Here is a 16786-nt window from a genome sequence, read left to right as displayed (position 1 = left end):
TGACAGTACCAATGAAGCCAATTACTGCAATGTTTCATACAGATCAGACATGCCATTGCAAAAGATCTGTTGTTATTAAGCAGTTTTAGCAGCAGTTACATTTTGTGTGCTATCAAATAGTTAAGGAATTACCCCTCTAGAGAAACATCATTAGCATTTCACTCTCCTGAGTGAGGGTGACGGACTGAAAATAAAAAGATACCTTCCATTCTTACTAAACTGCAAAGTAAAACCAGTTACTAAAATGGTATTTGCAATTATTTTTGCTGTATTGAATTAGATGCCATTATGCTCTAATGCTTTGTCTTGATGAATGATTTAATAATTTAAATTTTTACATAAAACTCAAGTTTCAATGTTATTTAACAGTAAATTGAAAGATAATCAAAATACATCTAACAAGACCCAGATGAATCCGTGCAGCGCGAGATCTTCCGGCCGCCAGGCCCTTGCTACCAACAATGAACCTTTCCTGCATCCTCTAAAAGCACAGTAGTGTGACTAGAGCAACAACAGATAGAGGCCTAAAACACCACACCTCCCCCCCAAAAGTCCTTTACTGACTTCAGCGTTCCTCTGCCCTATCATAGCGTAGAACGCTATTCAGAGTTGCAGAAGGTGTACTAGCAACAAATTCCCTTTTTGGAAAATAAACAGCCAGCTTTACACTAAACATTCACTTCTCTGAGTACTTCCAGGCTCCTTAGCTGCCAAACACTTACTAATACCACAATTGCACACTACGAGCACTAACAAAAGGTCTTCATCTGTTATTTTAGAGGCACTATGATAGCCAGAAGCTAAGGAAAAAACAAAACACATTTAAGTTTGTTACTTGTAACCCAGGTTTTAAAGCAGTCTCAGTACTTGGGGGACGGAGATGAAAGTCCAATATAAGACTTTCGTCAATGGTACTGAGCTTGTGGGACGGACACAAACACTCAGGTGGCTTTATCAATCCTGACAGCTTAGTACACAGTGAAGGGTAAGAGTTTACACCAGCAGCTCTTCAAAGGTAGTTGTCTAGAAATAGCGTCTGTAACTATACTATCTATACCTATACCTATAAAATCACCTCAAAACCTTACCCGTAATGAGCACATTATTTATTTTTTAAACACAAAGCAGCTTAAAGCTGTATCACCATTTTACCATCTTGTCTTTTATTACTGACAAGATACATCTCCTAAAACCTTTTTGCAGTAATTTGACTAAATAAGCAGGATATTTTGTGTTTGGGTGGGTTGGTTTTTTTTGTTTTGGTTCTCCCCCCTTAAGAACCACACAACCCGTTCTTCCAAGCTTAACAAGAAATATTCAGAAAGACAGGCACTATTTTTAAAGCATAAGTTTATTTAACAATATAATTGACCAAGTGATAGATTTCCCCAAAATCATGGAATCATAGAATGCATTTGTTTGAAAGTATATGAAGCAGATCGCTGTTACGCATAATTTTGAATCACTTAGGTTGGAAAGGAACTTTAAGATCATAGAGTCAAGCTGTTAACTTAGCAATGCCAGGTCCACCACTAAACCATGTCCCCAAGCACCACATCTGTACATCTTTTAAATACCTCCAGGGATGGCAACTCAACCACTTCCCTGGGCAGCCTGTTCCAATGCTTGACAATCCTTCTGTTGAATAAGTTTTTCCTGATAGCCAATCTAAACCTCCCCTGGCACAACTTGAGGCCATTTGCTCTTGTCCTATTGCTTGTTACATGGTAGAAGAGACCAACACCCACCTCAGGTAGTTGTAGAGAGCAATAAGGTCTCTCTTCAGTCTCCATTTGTCGAGGCTGAACAACCCCATCTCCCTCAGCCACTCCTCACAGGACTTGTTCTCTGGACCCTTCACCAGCTTTATTGCCCTTCTTTGGACCCACTCAAATGGCCTTGTAGTGAGGTGCCCAAAACCGGACACAGTACTCGAGGTGCAGCCTCATCAATGCTGAATACAGAGGCATGATCACCTCCCTACTTCGCTGAAAACACTATTCCTGATACAGGCCAGGATGCCGTTGGCCTTCTTGGCCACCTGGGCACACTGCTGGCTCACATTCAGCCGGCTGCTGACCAGCACCTCCAGGTCCTTTTCTTTCCAGACACTCTTCCCCAAGCCTGTAGCATTGCCTGCGGCTGTTGTGACTCAAGTGCAGGGCCCAGCACTTGGCCTTGTTGAGTGTCATACAATTGGCCTTGGCCCATTGACCCAGGCTGTCCAGATCCCTCTGCAGAGTCTTCCTTCCCTCAAATAGATCAACAGCTTCATGTCATCTACAAGCTTACTGAGGGTGCACTCAACCCCCTCATCCAGATCATTGATAAAGATATTAAACAGAACTGGCCCCAGTACTGAGCCCTGGGGAACACTGCTTGTGACTGGCTGCCAACTGCATTTAACTCCATTTACTACCGCTCTTTGGGACCTGCCATCCAGCCAGATTTTACCCAGCCAGGAGAACTATTTGTCATACTCTGTTTTTCATTCACAAGACCTGGCCAACGATTAAGTTCCGAGGTGAATTATTCCATCTTTTCGGCTACTCCACCACCATTTTTGGAGATGACACTTCAGCTTTATCCCTTTTCCCAAACTCTTTTCTTCACCATCCCTTCTTCAGCATGTCAACACAAACAACTGCAAGATTACAGAAGGAACTCCCATATTAGTTTTAAAGATTTCACATTCATAAACATTTTTAAGATGTATAAAGCTGGAAGATGTATAAAGTTGGAAAACAAATATAAAGCAATGAAGAAAACACCCACTTCCAGAAGTTAATCAAGCTGGACAAAGGTAGACCACAGATATATAAGGTAGTAAATATCACACTGAAACGCCACAGGTATCAGTGAATACAAAGCTCTGGAAATCCAGTCTGAGCATACCCAGGAAAATAGCAAAAGAGATACTTTATTGACAGCCAGCAATCCACATGATACCAGAGTCAGCTCCTCATCCTCCAGCTATGGAACATCGGTCACCTTTCTGATCCCTGTCACTGCTCCCTGCAGTGTCAGTGATATCACCATCGCTTTCCACCAAGCTTCACAGGGCCAGCAGCACCGAGCACTCTAGTGAGCCCAGCATGAGGCTAGCTGAGCTCCCCATGCACAATGTACCTTCCTACCACACCCTTGTCAGGAGCTATTCTGCACAAGAGCAATTACAGTTACCAATTAAGTTGAGCTTGTGCTTGAACTGCAAGACAATGACAGTTAAAAAATCAGTCCTGTTTCCAGGTCTAAAGAAAATATCATCATAGTGGAACTTCCGATTTATAATTGCTGATGGAAATTACCTACCTTTGCCTCACAGATGTAACAATCGCTCAGTCATCAACCTTACAGCTATAACCTGACACACTGGCACAGAACCACCAAGCCTTCAGTATCTAGGTCAGTGTAACAATTTATTACTTGTAAAAATAATTCTCCAGCTGAAAAGGTTTGATATCCAAGTTCTGGTACATGGTTTCACTGAATGGGAATCGGCTTCCAACTGCCTCCCATAAATATTTGAGTCCTTCAGGCTGTCAGCACTGATTTGTAAGTTTAAATAGTGAAATTGAGTTATTTTAGCAGTCAAACCCCTGTTTAATATTTTTGTAAAGAAAGGCAACATGCTATTTGCAGATGCTTTTGTTGTCTTTCCATGTTATTACAAATCCTGCTAAGCACAAGAAGATGTTTTAAAAGTTAACTCCTTAACTGTGTATCACTAGCAGAAAGTTCACATGCCTATTTCAACACCAAATAGCTTATATTTGTGTAACAAAGACCAGCCCTGATCCTTTCTGTACCCTCATATTCCATGAGGTAGGTGGGAAACTAACATGTACAAAACCACTATTTTTCATTTGGTTTTGGGGTGTTTTTTTTCTTTTTTAAAGCTTGAAGTCTTGAACTATATCAGCACAGCCTGTAACCAAGGCTTCTCTGTCCATCGTGAAGATCTCAGTACAATAGACAAAACACTTGCTTTGTTTGGTACTGGATGCTTTTAATTTAAATTAATGCCCAACAACAGTGGCACTTTTGTGGGGTAGGAAAGGGTCACACCACTGTAGGCCCAGCTAATAAACAACCATCTCGGCAACATACTTTTGCAGCTGTAAATCCTAAAAGCAACATGTAGCAAGTGAGGCCTATGCCAGTGCATACTGCCACATGCAACATGTAGGGCTACCAGACTTTAACATTAGAATAGTAAATTAAAAGACAGCATACTTTAGCTCTAGGTTCTTCTGGCCTGGGAGAGAGAAAAGAGACTTCACAACATTGTGGTGCAATTCAGTTGAATTTTACTTTCCAAAGCACTCAGCTTCAGGAGTTGTTAGGAATAAGGAATTGTTAGGAATAAGAATGCTCAAAAAAAGACTTTCAAGTTGCGTAGGAAGGAAGAGCCACCTCTTTCACACAGCAACCACTGTGGGTTCTGAAACCAGACTCTGCTGGAGCGTCCTGCTCTGCAGAGAGCAGGAAAGCAGCCTATGACACTGCCTCACACTGCGTCACCAATGCCTGTGACTACTCAGAAGTGGGGTTCTGCTTTTCAAAGTCAACAGCTTTGTCCAACTGCCACAGAAATTCCATCCTCCCCAAAGCATCACCACTTATGGACATTTGCCACAAAACACAGACCCAAGGTATAGATTTGCAGCAACAAGCTAAGGGTTAGGCTAACGCCTGGCTGGGAATTAACATAAAATCAAGGAATTAGAAAAAACACTGCTATAGTAGAACTGACCATTTTCTGTGGACATCTCCTGACACTAGGAAATGAAATCCTGCTTTCTGTAATGAAGCAGATGTCAATCAAACCTGCCATTTGTTTCATACTACATCTATTTATATGAAACTGTTATGCTTCCAGGGTCAGCTACTCCAACAGGACATACTCATCCTGAGCAACAGAATCTACAAAGTTCTGTCGTAACACATTACACTATGGAAAACTACTCACAGGGAACACTAGGAATACAAAGTGAGGATTTTTTTCCTTCTGTGATCATCATACAAAACTAAAACCTCCATCAAAAAAAAAATCTGAGGCTAGCTAACAGTGCAAATCACAAGCTCAATATAGACAGTTTGATATGTACACTGTTTGTTGAGCAGACAAGCTCACAGACAAGCAATTTTGCCATTAGTACAATACATTCCCTATAGCTAGTGTCTCCTTGCATAAAGCAGTTCTTTGTGATGACCAGTTTAAACTAGTGCTGAGTAAATCCGTTATTCTTTTACATTTAATGTAGAATAAGAACTACATAATTTTGAGAAGTCAGGTCTGCCTTCACATCTTGAATAAAATCTGTCTTTTTGTTTTATGAAGAAATGTAAAGACTTTCCTGCGGCATATCTGCTTCAAAATGGAACAATTCTATATATTTGTTAGCTAACTTTGAAGCATGCTACTGCAGCAATAAGTTTATAGATATGCTTCTACGAAAAAGTGCTTTTAGATTTTCTGCTACCTAGAGTAGGACTAAGTTGTTGCTTAAGTTGCTACTGAAGTGAAAAACTGAAACCAGGTGCTCTCACATAGAGTTCTCACAGTTTTAACCACATCTGAACTTCAGAGTAAATTTCTCAGAAAGAAAATGAATAAGTAAGGGCTGAATTTTACCTCTATTCACAGGACTTAACTCCCACTAAGCACAGATTAGTATATATGAATATGCATAATCCTGATTTTCTCCTAACCCTCCCTGTCTCCACTCCCCAAAACACAGGGACAGTTTCAGTTCCAGAACATTTCCTTGCAAGCACACCTCAGGTATTTGAAGTACTAGAGAAAGGAACAAGTGCTTTATGAATACTCCTATGACACATCATAAAACTGCAAGTGTGACAGCTCACATTAAAGTAAAAACAAAGTGTTCCCAAACAGATGTAACCAGTTTCACGAACACATCACTAGATTCCTAAAGCTTGTAAATATTTTATACAAAACTTTCAGAGTTCTTATCTGTTTACACATAGGCCTTTCCACAGAGTTCTCCTCCTGCTGACTCACCACTCCTTATTACCATCAGCCACAAAAAACCTGCGACAAACATCTGCTATCTTAATAGGTTAGAGTATTCTATCATAACTCTTCATTTGTTGGAGTAAACTAGCTCTTGTAAACTTCATCACAGCCTTGGCTCACCCCAGGGTACAGAGGACTGATCCAGAAAAGTCACACTTTATTTCAACTCTTGTTTCTTGCTTAGGTTTTTTTCTCTCCCTGTGCTATAAGCTTACCATTTACCCAGCTTCAGAGATCTGTCAGATCTCCAGTTAAAAAGATAGTTAAAAAGACAGTGCTTGCCAGTGACCTGAACTACTGCTGGTGCAACTACCGAAACGCAAAACAAGATGAGATCAGTTAATCAAGGAGGTAAGCTGAGCTCGCTGATGATAGGTAAAAGGTTACTTACTGTATCACAAGACAGCATCAGTCTTCATCTTTAAGTCTGGCCAACTGACTCTACAGCTCTGGCATCAGATCAGAGCACTACATCTTACTGAGATCATCAAATTCAAGAGAGAAAAAAAAACCTCATAAGGCTAACATAAGATTTTTCTTTCATACCACAGGAAACATCAACTCTAAAGTTCCTTCTCCTAAAAGGCTGAAAGACTCCCCATACACACAGGTAAATCCAAAACATACCAATTTGAAGTTCTAGCAATCTATTCACTTACATCCCAACTCAAAGCCTATAGAAAAAACCAAAGACTTCATAAATTAAGTCATAAGACTCTGCCTCACTCCCCAGATGAACACAATGATTCATTGACAGTCAACTGTGAATGTTCACCTCCCAAGTTCAAGAGGAGTTTAGTAGGGCTGATTTGAAACAGCTACATTTCATTCTTCTGCATACAGTTAGAAATACTTCCCGACATTTAATTTATTAAAATAATAAAATTCTGCCAATGAAGGAAAGGACCCAATAGCATCATAAAACTTAGAGACAGTGAAACTACCGCTAGAAGTAAGAGTCAAGCTACCATAAACATAGAGGAAACTCTGACTTTGGCAGGATCATGTCAACACAGACAGACATCAAGGCAGTAAGAGGGAACTGTTACGCAAGACAAGAGCTGGAGATGCCGAGATCAGTCAGCACCCCTCTTCCAATATCTAAGTCTATTATAAAAATTCATAATTCAAGGCTGCCTGGATTAACAGTTTCTTACTATCCACATACTAATGACAAAGACTATTTGCCTCCCATCTTTCCCATCTAAGACATTAACACTTCCTCCTCAACATGGACCTTGCTGCCCTCCTTCCTCTCTCCTGTTTCCACATTTGGCTATGTTCGTAATTTGTTTATTTGGACGCTGATGAAGCACTGCAATTTTAACTAGCAGAGAATGTCACAGTTTGAACTAAGAACTCACCTAGGAGTGAGAGACCAAAATGTAAAAACTTCACTTCTGACTGCCCATCAGAAGGAAAGTTTTGGCTTAAAACCTTGTATTTAAGTATTTCTATCAAGAAACTGGTTTTTTCAAAGTGATTCTGCACTGGTCAATACTCAGCAGAGCTTTTTCTGGTTTGTTTCTAAATTAAGATTTGACAGCACTACCAAGTCTTCCTCTCAAAAATATTTTTTTTACATTTTACTTATATGACTTAACAATAAACTGCTAAATCTTGAAGTCTACTTAGGTTCGAGAGCTGCATAAGTTGTCAGTTTCCTGAGTGCATTCTGTCCCTACTCACGTTCCACTATTACAATAAGGATTAGTCAGATATGAGGAGTTCAAACAAAAAGCCTTCTGATTTTGTCATTTTCTGTTATGTATTGTTTCTGTTCTGAGTAAAGCTGAAATTAAATACGGCCAGTATTCATGTTTGCCAACAAACATGAATATTCCAAAACAAGCTGGAACTGAATGACATCAGCAGCGATGTACATGTTTGGGGAGCTTGTTTCAAGTTGCAGAGCCACAAGATTACCAGAAAAAAACCACACCCCAAAGTTACCTTGCTGCCCTAGCAAGATTAAGCATCTATTTCCTCAGAGGCATAATGCCACAAGTAACCTCACCCAAACCAAGAGTTTCATTCAAGCTGATACATTATCCTGATGTCAATGGGACTAGAAGAGTACATTGCTGCATGTTTTCAGACCTGGTAGGGACATTTTTTGTGTCTCTTCCCTTTGAGAGAGACTCTGGACTCCTTTGAAGCGTGCTAGTCTCACAAACAGAGAGACCAGACTTTTAAGATTTAAGGGTTCTTCAGAATGTACACAGGAAACATTTCCTTTTAATTCTTAAGGACTGCTTTGAAAATAGATCTTAAGGCAGTTTTGATCTAACTACTTCCCTTAAGTATGTTTTGGTATACACCACTGATTACTTTGATCAACCCCTTTGTATCTTCTCCCCCACACTTCTTCGCAGTTGGATCACAGTGAATGCATGTATTCACGTTTTCTCTTTTGAAGCAACTGTCAAGTTTTTGCTATGTTTTTGTTGGCTCTTATTTGCTTACTAGTGCTGCTACACAACTGGATGTGTTGTTGACTCAGAATGAAACCAGCTTCCTATTAAAAAAATTAACACTTCTGAAGCTGGTTATCTGTTCTACAATCTCTACATTGGTAATCTTGTTAATTATTCATAAAGAGTAACTGACACTTTTTTTTAAAAAAAAAAGCAGTTCTAAAACAGGCATGCATGCTGTACAGTTGTTCTGCATTTATGAAAAACTCAGATGTCTTATTTGCTGATTTCTACTTCATTTTAGTTACTAACCAAAGTAGTTAAACATGAAGAAAGTTGGCCAGAAGCTGATGGTGAGTTTCACAACAGTGCTGGAGTTCTGATCTCCAAACAAAATTCACCTTGGAAAGCATTCTCTTTTGCTGAAGTCCAGAAGAGGCTCTTCTCAACTTGCCAATACTAAAGAATTGGACTTCAAAGACAGACACAAATGCAGAAACTCTACTTATACTTCAGATTTTAGAAGGAATTGCAGCATTAAGAAGTTTTTCTCTTCTTAGGGATGATTCTCCTCCCAGACACTGTCCTTACCCCTGAACAGGCAACAGCTGACAGACATCAGCTAGGCCCTGAGAAGAATGATAAAAAGTTTCCTGCAGTTAGAGTATGTTGTACAGAAGTTCATCCAGTAGAGTTAGGGCAGACAGATATCTATGTTTTGGGCTACAGAAATCCAAACTGAAAGTTCACAACCTCAGATCACATTAGCAAAGCAACATTTGCATATTGAGAATGAAATCTGAAATACTGCCTCCCCATTACTATTTTTGTTCAAAATAATTGCTAGTTTAAAGCAATTATCCCAAAATTATCCCAAAATATCATACTGATACATTACAAGTAGACACTATAGAACACTAACTACCATGCAGAGCAACTAGATAATCCCAATATTCTCATTCAGCAGAACAAATCTTCTCTCCTTATGAATGAACCCCAAACACTTTTGCCCTTATCTGGTGTGTGTGAGGGGGGGTGGTGTTGGCTTGTTTTCTACTTTCTCTGTTGCACAAGTTCAGTTTAGTACTCATTGCTACTCAGATCTTTCTTGTGCAAAAACTAATTAAAGGTTGAGTAAATAGAACAAGCCTGTTTCTCCCTGAGATACATACTTAGCACTGTACTGAAGTGCTTATATACAGATAAATCTTCTATTTATTACTCCTCAATATGCAATCCAGTAGCATTTGCAGTTCAAAGGAAGAAGTGGCCCCAGTTTAAACTTCTAGTAAGCTCTTTCATGAACTTCAGTAAAAAAAAAAAATCACACTGGCTGCTGCAATAAAACTAGAAGGTAGATTTGATGAAGCCTAAGGAATACCAAGAGTTCTCCCCACCCCAAGCTGAAGTGGAATCTGACAACCTAGAGCAACACATCACTTTTTAGATTCAATAAACTGTATGTGGGAGCAAAGACAATAGTAAAAAAGCACTGACCATATGTTATCATCTGATCTGTGACACACAGTTCTCTGAAATAATTTAAAACTGCTGAACTGGACTGCCTCTTAACTACTGTGTGGATGTCTGAGGACTCTTCAGGCTAGAGAAGAGAAGGCTCAGGGCAGATCTCATCAATCTATACAAATACCTGAAGGGAGGGTGCAAAGAAGACTGAGCCAGCCCATTGTTAGTGGTGCCCAGTGACAGAACCACAAACCGAAACACAGGAGGTTCCCTCTGAACATCGAGAAACTTTTTTGCTTTAAGGGTGACCTAGCACTGACACAAATGGCCCAAAGAGGTTGTGGAGTCTCCATCCTACTCAAAAAGCCACTGGGACATGGTCCTGGGCAGCTAGCTCTAGGTGGTCCTGCCTGAGCAAGGAGGGTTGCACGAGGGGACCTGCAGAGATCCCTTCCAACCTCAACTATTTTAATTTTGTTATTCTGTGAAATTAGCTTAGCTCTTAACCTGAAATGTGGCTTCAGAGCTGGAGGAGATACAGGTCAGACAAAACTAGATTTCTGCTATCCACAGGCACAGAAGCAATTGTCTAAGATTTCAAGCTGTCTTAAGGCTCAGCCAACTCATTTTCACCTCAATTTGATTTGTGTGACCTTGCAGCAAGGTGTTTCACTGGAACATTAGTCAATCCAATCTGCACACATAGCACAAAGTAGTTTCACAATTAATACTCTTGTTGGCATTTCCAGAAAGGTATAAGCTACTGACCTGTATGGATTATCACATTACCTAGAGGAGCTATACCATTATCTTGACAATTTAAGATCATTCCACACCACAACGATAAAATCCCTGTATGTAACTGTGCCCCATTAGCTCATGTCTACCAGATCAAATTCTCTGAGTTCCTGCAGATGCTTTTGTGCTACTGTAGACCTGCAGAAGGCCTAGAGGCTGATGCTCTGACCAATTTAACCAAATGTTTCCAGACAAGGCAAGAGTAGTTTTGCTCTCCCTATCGTTTCTCCCACCATAGCTTGGCTCAAGAGACCTGCAACAGCAATACCATTAAATTCCAAGACTAATAGGAAGTTGTATTTCTGTTCAAGGGTCAAACATTATCTAAATGAGCTTATGCTGTGGAAGCAGCATAGCTTTAGAAGCACAAAACTGTCCAAAGCACGCAAAAACATTTATAACCTGCTTCTGTGACAAAACTATTCTATTTCTAAGCCAAGGAGTACCCACACCCTACAATGCACACTGCAGACCTCCTTCAAAAAGCCATGCTTTAAAGCCATTCTCAAGCCTCCTGCTGTGCCTGGGGCTCTAAGAGTTCTCTCACTGATGTCTAAGTTTTAACGTTAACAATGTAGCAGAGACAAGTACTAGTGAAAGTAAAACATTCCTAGTCAAAACCACCGAGTCCACATTTACGTTACAAATGGCTTAACACAGAGCTATGCAAGTAAAGTAAGCACATCACAGGTGTCACTACCAAATGCCTTACACAAAGAAGAGAGATTCATATGAGGCTATGCTTACATCAAAGCTGGACATCCTCTTATACTGGACTCTTCAGGATATTCGTAAGAAATGCATACACTTTTTCAGCAAGAGGCCCACTACCTTATTGCTCTGCTGCGGCAACATTCAGCTCGGCTCCTTACTATAAATGGAGCATCACTTGCTTCATTTGTGCTTATCAACTATCCTTATAGGACAGCATATGCCTGCATTTCCCATTTGTACATAACCCCGAACACAGTTATTTTTAAAGTATACTATGGATGCATTTAAAAGGAGATGTTAAGAACAATACAAGCTCTCTGGAGAAATAAGTTACGAATGGTCCTTGATGACCAGACCTGACATGTACCTTCGAGGAAAACCATAATACCAGTGATATATTTTCAGTACATAAACACTTTCTAAACACAGCACAATTACCAATTTCAGTGATAACCTCAGTGACTCAGCAGTCAGCATTATACTAATGCATTTCTTCACTGGACAGCACAAGAAGAGATAACATACTTTTGATATCAATATTAAAATCAAAAAAAGCTTTTAAAGTCACAGGCTGTCAAGGAGAGAGACGCCAACAAGTACATGTTTGTTCATCAGACTAAAAGTCAGAAAAGAGGTCAGATTCCACAACTGATTACCTCTATTATAAAAATGGTATCAGCTTTGAAGAGCCACTGGAAAAAAAAAAAGTGAGAAAATTATTTTTGGTGAAAATCTGTGATTACAGCCAGATGAAGTCTAAGTTAAAAAAAAAGACACCATCTCTCCCACGCACACTAGTACTGTCTAAATGGAAGATCATCTATTTCATTCTCCATAGCTAGCAGACCCCTATTTTATGGAACCAGAAGTGACTAAAATACACCAACTAAACACAGTAAAGGACAGCTTTTTTAGATTAAGTCATCCTGCTTTATTCGAGAAAAGGCTACACAACTGCACCTGGACAGACTATCAGGCCATAATGCAAGAGATCTGAAATCAATGATGTTTAAGGAGACCAAGTAAGACAACCAAAAATCCCACCATATGGTGAATTTAAGATGATGACAACAGCTAAGTGACAGGCAGCCTTAAACTACTTCGGTTTTACAAAGAAAAAGCATTATAAAAACCTTAAGTTTCAAGAAAGAAAGGTCAAGAAGGAGAATACATTTCTAGAGAATTAGTAAACGCGTGTGGCCACAGTCACTCATTTCAGCATTCTGATGTTTTATGCAGCTGAGAGACAAAATCAGACCACTCAGTCAGACTGCCACTGTAGTCAAGCACCTCACTTGCAAAATCCCAGCAAACAAAGTTTAGTATAGTGCTGTACGCAGAGGTTCAAGCCTCAAATCCTGGGGGTTTTGCTACTTCATTTTTTCCAGAATTTTCCTGAAATGTCATCAGTCTTTAACTTACAATACACTTGCTGTCAGGGAGCTAGCAAGTTTTGAAATTCTGCTCTTCATCCTTTCTTCCAGAACAGATCAGATACACATTAAGCCAAAACACTGAAAACAAGCTCATCAGCTTTAAACGGCTCTACAAAATCACAGTGACACTAGAAGAACGAACATGTGCACCCTTCTCACTCCAGTTATTTTTGCAAGTATGAAGGAGAACAAAACAAATAATATCCTCATAGCAGTAAGTAGCAAGAACACAGAAAAATTCCATTTTATGTATTACTTTTTTGTTCCTCTCTGTCAGCTTATGCAGAGGCTAGAGCACCATTTTTCAAATACATTCATACAAAACAATTGCTAATTCCTATCTGAGAAGCTTACTGTATCAAATACTATTCCCCTGAACTTGATTGTTCCTTGATCTTTCTTCCCTGCAGCCTCAGTTAAGACCCTTTTCTCCATGTTTTTGCACTAGAATTTAAAATTTCAAACAAGTTGCAGACAAAACCTTAAAAGTAAACTTCAGTGGGAGCTGCAGAAGCACAGTGAGAAGGGGTCTCATTTCAAACATGTTTTTACACTGTTTCCCCAGAGGCTCATGAGCAGATTCCAAGCTAGTTTACACAACGTTGCTTAACAACTGCCAAGGAAAGAAAAAGTATCGACAAGCCAAGCTTTGAAAAACCATTAATCCACTCTGGCAAGTGCAAGAACAAGTTTAGCAATGTGCTTTGAGTTAGGCAATACAGTACTGAGCGCAGAATGTCTTCAGACAAGTTGTGTGACCAGCTTTCACATAGGCTTCCAGAAGTACAAGCCAGCAACAGTTCCCCTGTCACCAGACATTAGTATGTTAATTTGCGGACAGATTATATCTAAACATATCACTAGCTACAAAGAAAAAGGTTAAGTTTTGAAGTGCATGCTCTTAAGGAAAAAAAAACAAAAACAAACAAACCCAAACAACTACACAAAAACTGAAAGAAAACAAAACTCCCCAAAGCTGGGATCCTACTGTACTGCAGAGACCAGTAGCATTCGTTTTTTGCCCAACAATAATACTCAAGCACCCTCTTCAGTCAGCCCAGACCATCTGCCACCTAGAAGCCTTTTATATAGGGCACTTGACCAAGGATCTTATAAACCACCTCAAAATTTAAGTATTCTGTCAATACACATAATACCCTTTTATAAAAGAAAAGCAGTAATATTTACTTATCTTTCCCTGAATGGAGTCCCAGTATTTGTTATTTTAACAACCTTCTGTCTGGGCTGCAGCTTAGCTTCTCTGCCCACTCTCATGACCTATTCAGTCTCAGCTGCTCTAGAAGTCTCAGAAAAAAAGTTAAAGAACATAACTCCCCTACCTGTTATGTAGTTTAGACTCACTAAATTGCCTCCTCTACATGGTACTGATAAGGACATTGTCTGCACAGACCTGTAGCTAGCTTTCTATCTGCAAAGCTGCAGTACAGTGGCAGAAGGAAAATACTTCCAGAGGAAGAACACTGCGTCATCTGCAAACATTTCACTATCAGGTTCCTCCAATCTGAATACTCTCGTCAGAGCTGTAGCATAGAAGAGAGACATATGTATATATACAGCACCCAAAAATCAGCACAGCAAGAATCATCAAGGTATGACTAAAACTGGTGATGTTCTAGCAGGAGAAGCAACCTGACAAATGACTCCCTTGTCAGTAGCTTTGATCTCTTATCTGCCATGCTTGCACATAATTCCACAACACATTACACGCCATGCTCTGCTGCCTAAGGGAAAAATATCAGTATTTACCTAGGCACATATTTGAGCATAGAGAACCTCCCAATGAACTTGTTACTTTCAAACAAGAATCAAGCAGCACTATTGGATTAAGTCAGAGATTCATACAGCCAAGTGTCATACATCTCAAGTCTCTCAGCACTAGATACCTTTTGCTGTGCCCAGGGCAATTATCAGTTGTCTGAAAAGTGCTCTCCTCCCTTCCCCAAGTTTATAAGCTGAAAAATGTTTCAGTTGTTTCACACATTCCCTACAGGCTTTGACACACTGAGGTCTTGCCTCAATTTCCATTACTTTTAGCAAGAGCCACAGAACAGACAACAGAATTGCTCTGTTGTGCTCCAGTGTTTGAAAGAAGAAAAAAAAAAAAATCCACAAAAACCCCAAAACACATGACTGTCATCCATTTCTTTTCTAACCTGTCACCCATTTCTCTTCTAAGCACAAGGAGAAAAAGAACAAAGCGACACGAGCACTGGTTTCACACCTTCAGGTAGCTAAGAATCTCTATGGTTCTAGGTCTAGTACAACTGCCAGCCAAGACATGATCTCCTCCCTAGACCTAGTTCAAAACTCATAAAATTAAATAAAATTAGGGAAGCTAAGAAAGAGGTTAAGTCCCTTACCCTTTCTTTATCTCTCCTTCCCCCACTTCAAAAACTTTAGGGAGGTTAATGAAGCTGACTATATTGCCAGGTGGCAAAAAAAGACTCTAGCACTTCTACACATATTTGCTCAGGGTGGCCATATCAATAGTTCTCCCTTTGCTGCAGACTGTCATCACTGCTCCCCTCATCCCCACAAGGAAATGGACAATTAAAAGTCTCATTAAGGAGTCACCTGGACACAGCTTACAGGCACCTTCTACATTGACAATCCAGTAAGGCCGTAGATCTAGGTGGTAACAGCCATGCTCATACATGCCTCACCGACCACAAACCAGACACATATTAAAAACAACTATCTGTAACCCAAAGAGCATGCATGCACTCATTCATAAGAACACACACAGACATATCTAACCTTCAAATATTTGATTCTGTTCCCAAGAAATACAAAATACACAAAGCCAGTACATTGAACTTCTGGAGATTTAATATTTGCTATCTGAACTGCATTCACATTTTTTTATTTGCAATACGTCACTTACACACAGAGACAGCATGTCACACCATGGTAAAAGATAACTAAATTCAAGGACCATGACCGATAGCATTTTGACCTTAAAGTTTCTGTAAAAATGACGAGCTTAATTTGTTACGATGAATTCTACCTGAGTATATAACTCATTTAAACTAGGAAACTAAGAAACAATTTCAATCAGATAAGGTTTTTCATCAGCTTGTCTCCTTTTAAGAGAAAAAAAAAAACAAACTAGAAAGAATGACAGTACGTATACACAAAATAAGCCACAAAGAGACTACAAATGAAGTCAGCTTAAAACTATCTGTTCTCAAATCATGCAATAAGAGCTCTTAATTTACTGTTAAATATAACCTTTGATGGTGAAACTTAGGAGAGTCAAGATACTCATCAGCTCACTTGATCTAGCACTGGTTAATGAAGAAACAAGCTTAAAAAAAACCTTAAACAACCACAAGCCTATTTCTTTAAAGAATACTTTCCCTATCAGTTTCATACAGCTCCAGTGCATGCAGCTCAAGTATTGGAGATAAATTTGAAACTCACCCAGGAAAATCTAGCAGTGATAACAGTGTGCAAAGAACCTTCTCCCACAGCTATGCAAAGATACCTTAGAACGTGAAAATACTAGAATCAAACTGCTTTTAGAATGCTGGTTCCAATGTCTGCTAGAAATAGTGCAAAGGGAAGTCCTGCTCTGAAACAATACTTACTAACCTTGTGCCAAAGTCACTGCAGAAAACGGTTCAAGTTGCACTAGCTCCGACACAAACGCCTCAACACATGCTCAGCTTCAAGTGATCAAATTATCTTCGTTTCCCCCCACCATGAAGAAAGCATCTGCGCTCATCTCTGCCTTCTCCGCTTGACACCGAAAGGCTCATCCCAATGTCAAGAAGGAGAAAGAAGAGGAAAAAGAAAAAAAGCCACCCCCGAAACCCAACCCACCAGGGAACACGACATACCGCGGAACCGAAGTGCGGAAGGCAGCTGCTCCGACACCTCGGCTGGCC

Source organism: Apaloderma vittatum, unplaced genomic scaffold (assembly GCF_000703405.1).
Source record: "Apaloderma vittatum isolate BGI_N311 unplaced genomic scaffold, ASM70340v1 scaffold3149, whole genome shotgun sequence".
NCBI classification, from domain to species: Eukaryota; Metazoa; Chordata; class Aves; order Trogoniformes; family Trogonidae; genus Apaloderma; species Apaloderma vittatum.
The sequence above is the reverse complement of the archived record's forward strand: the minus strand, read 5'-3'. Positions refer to the sequence as shown.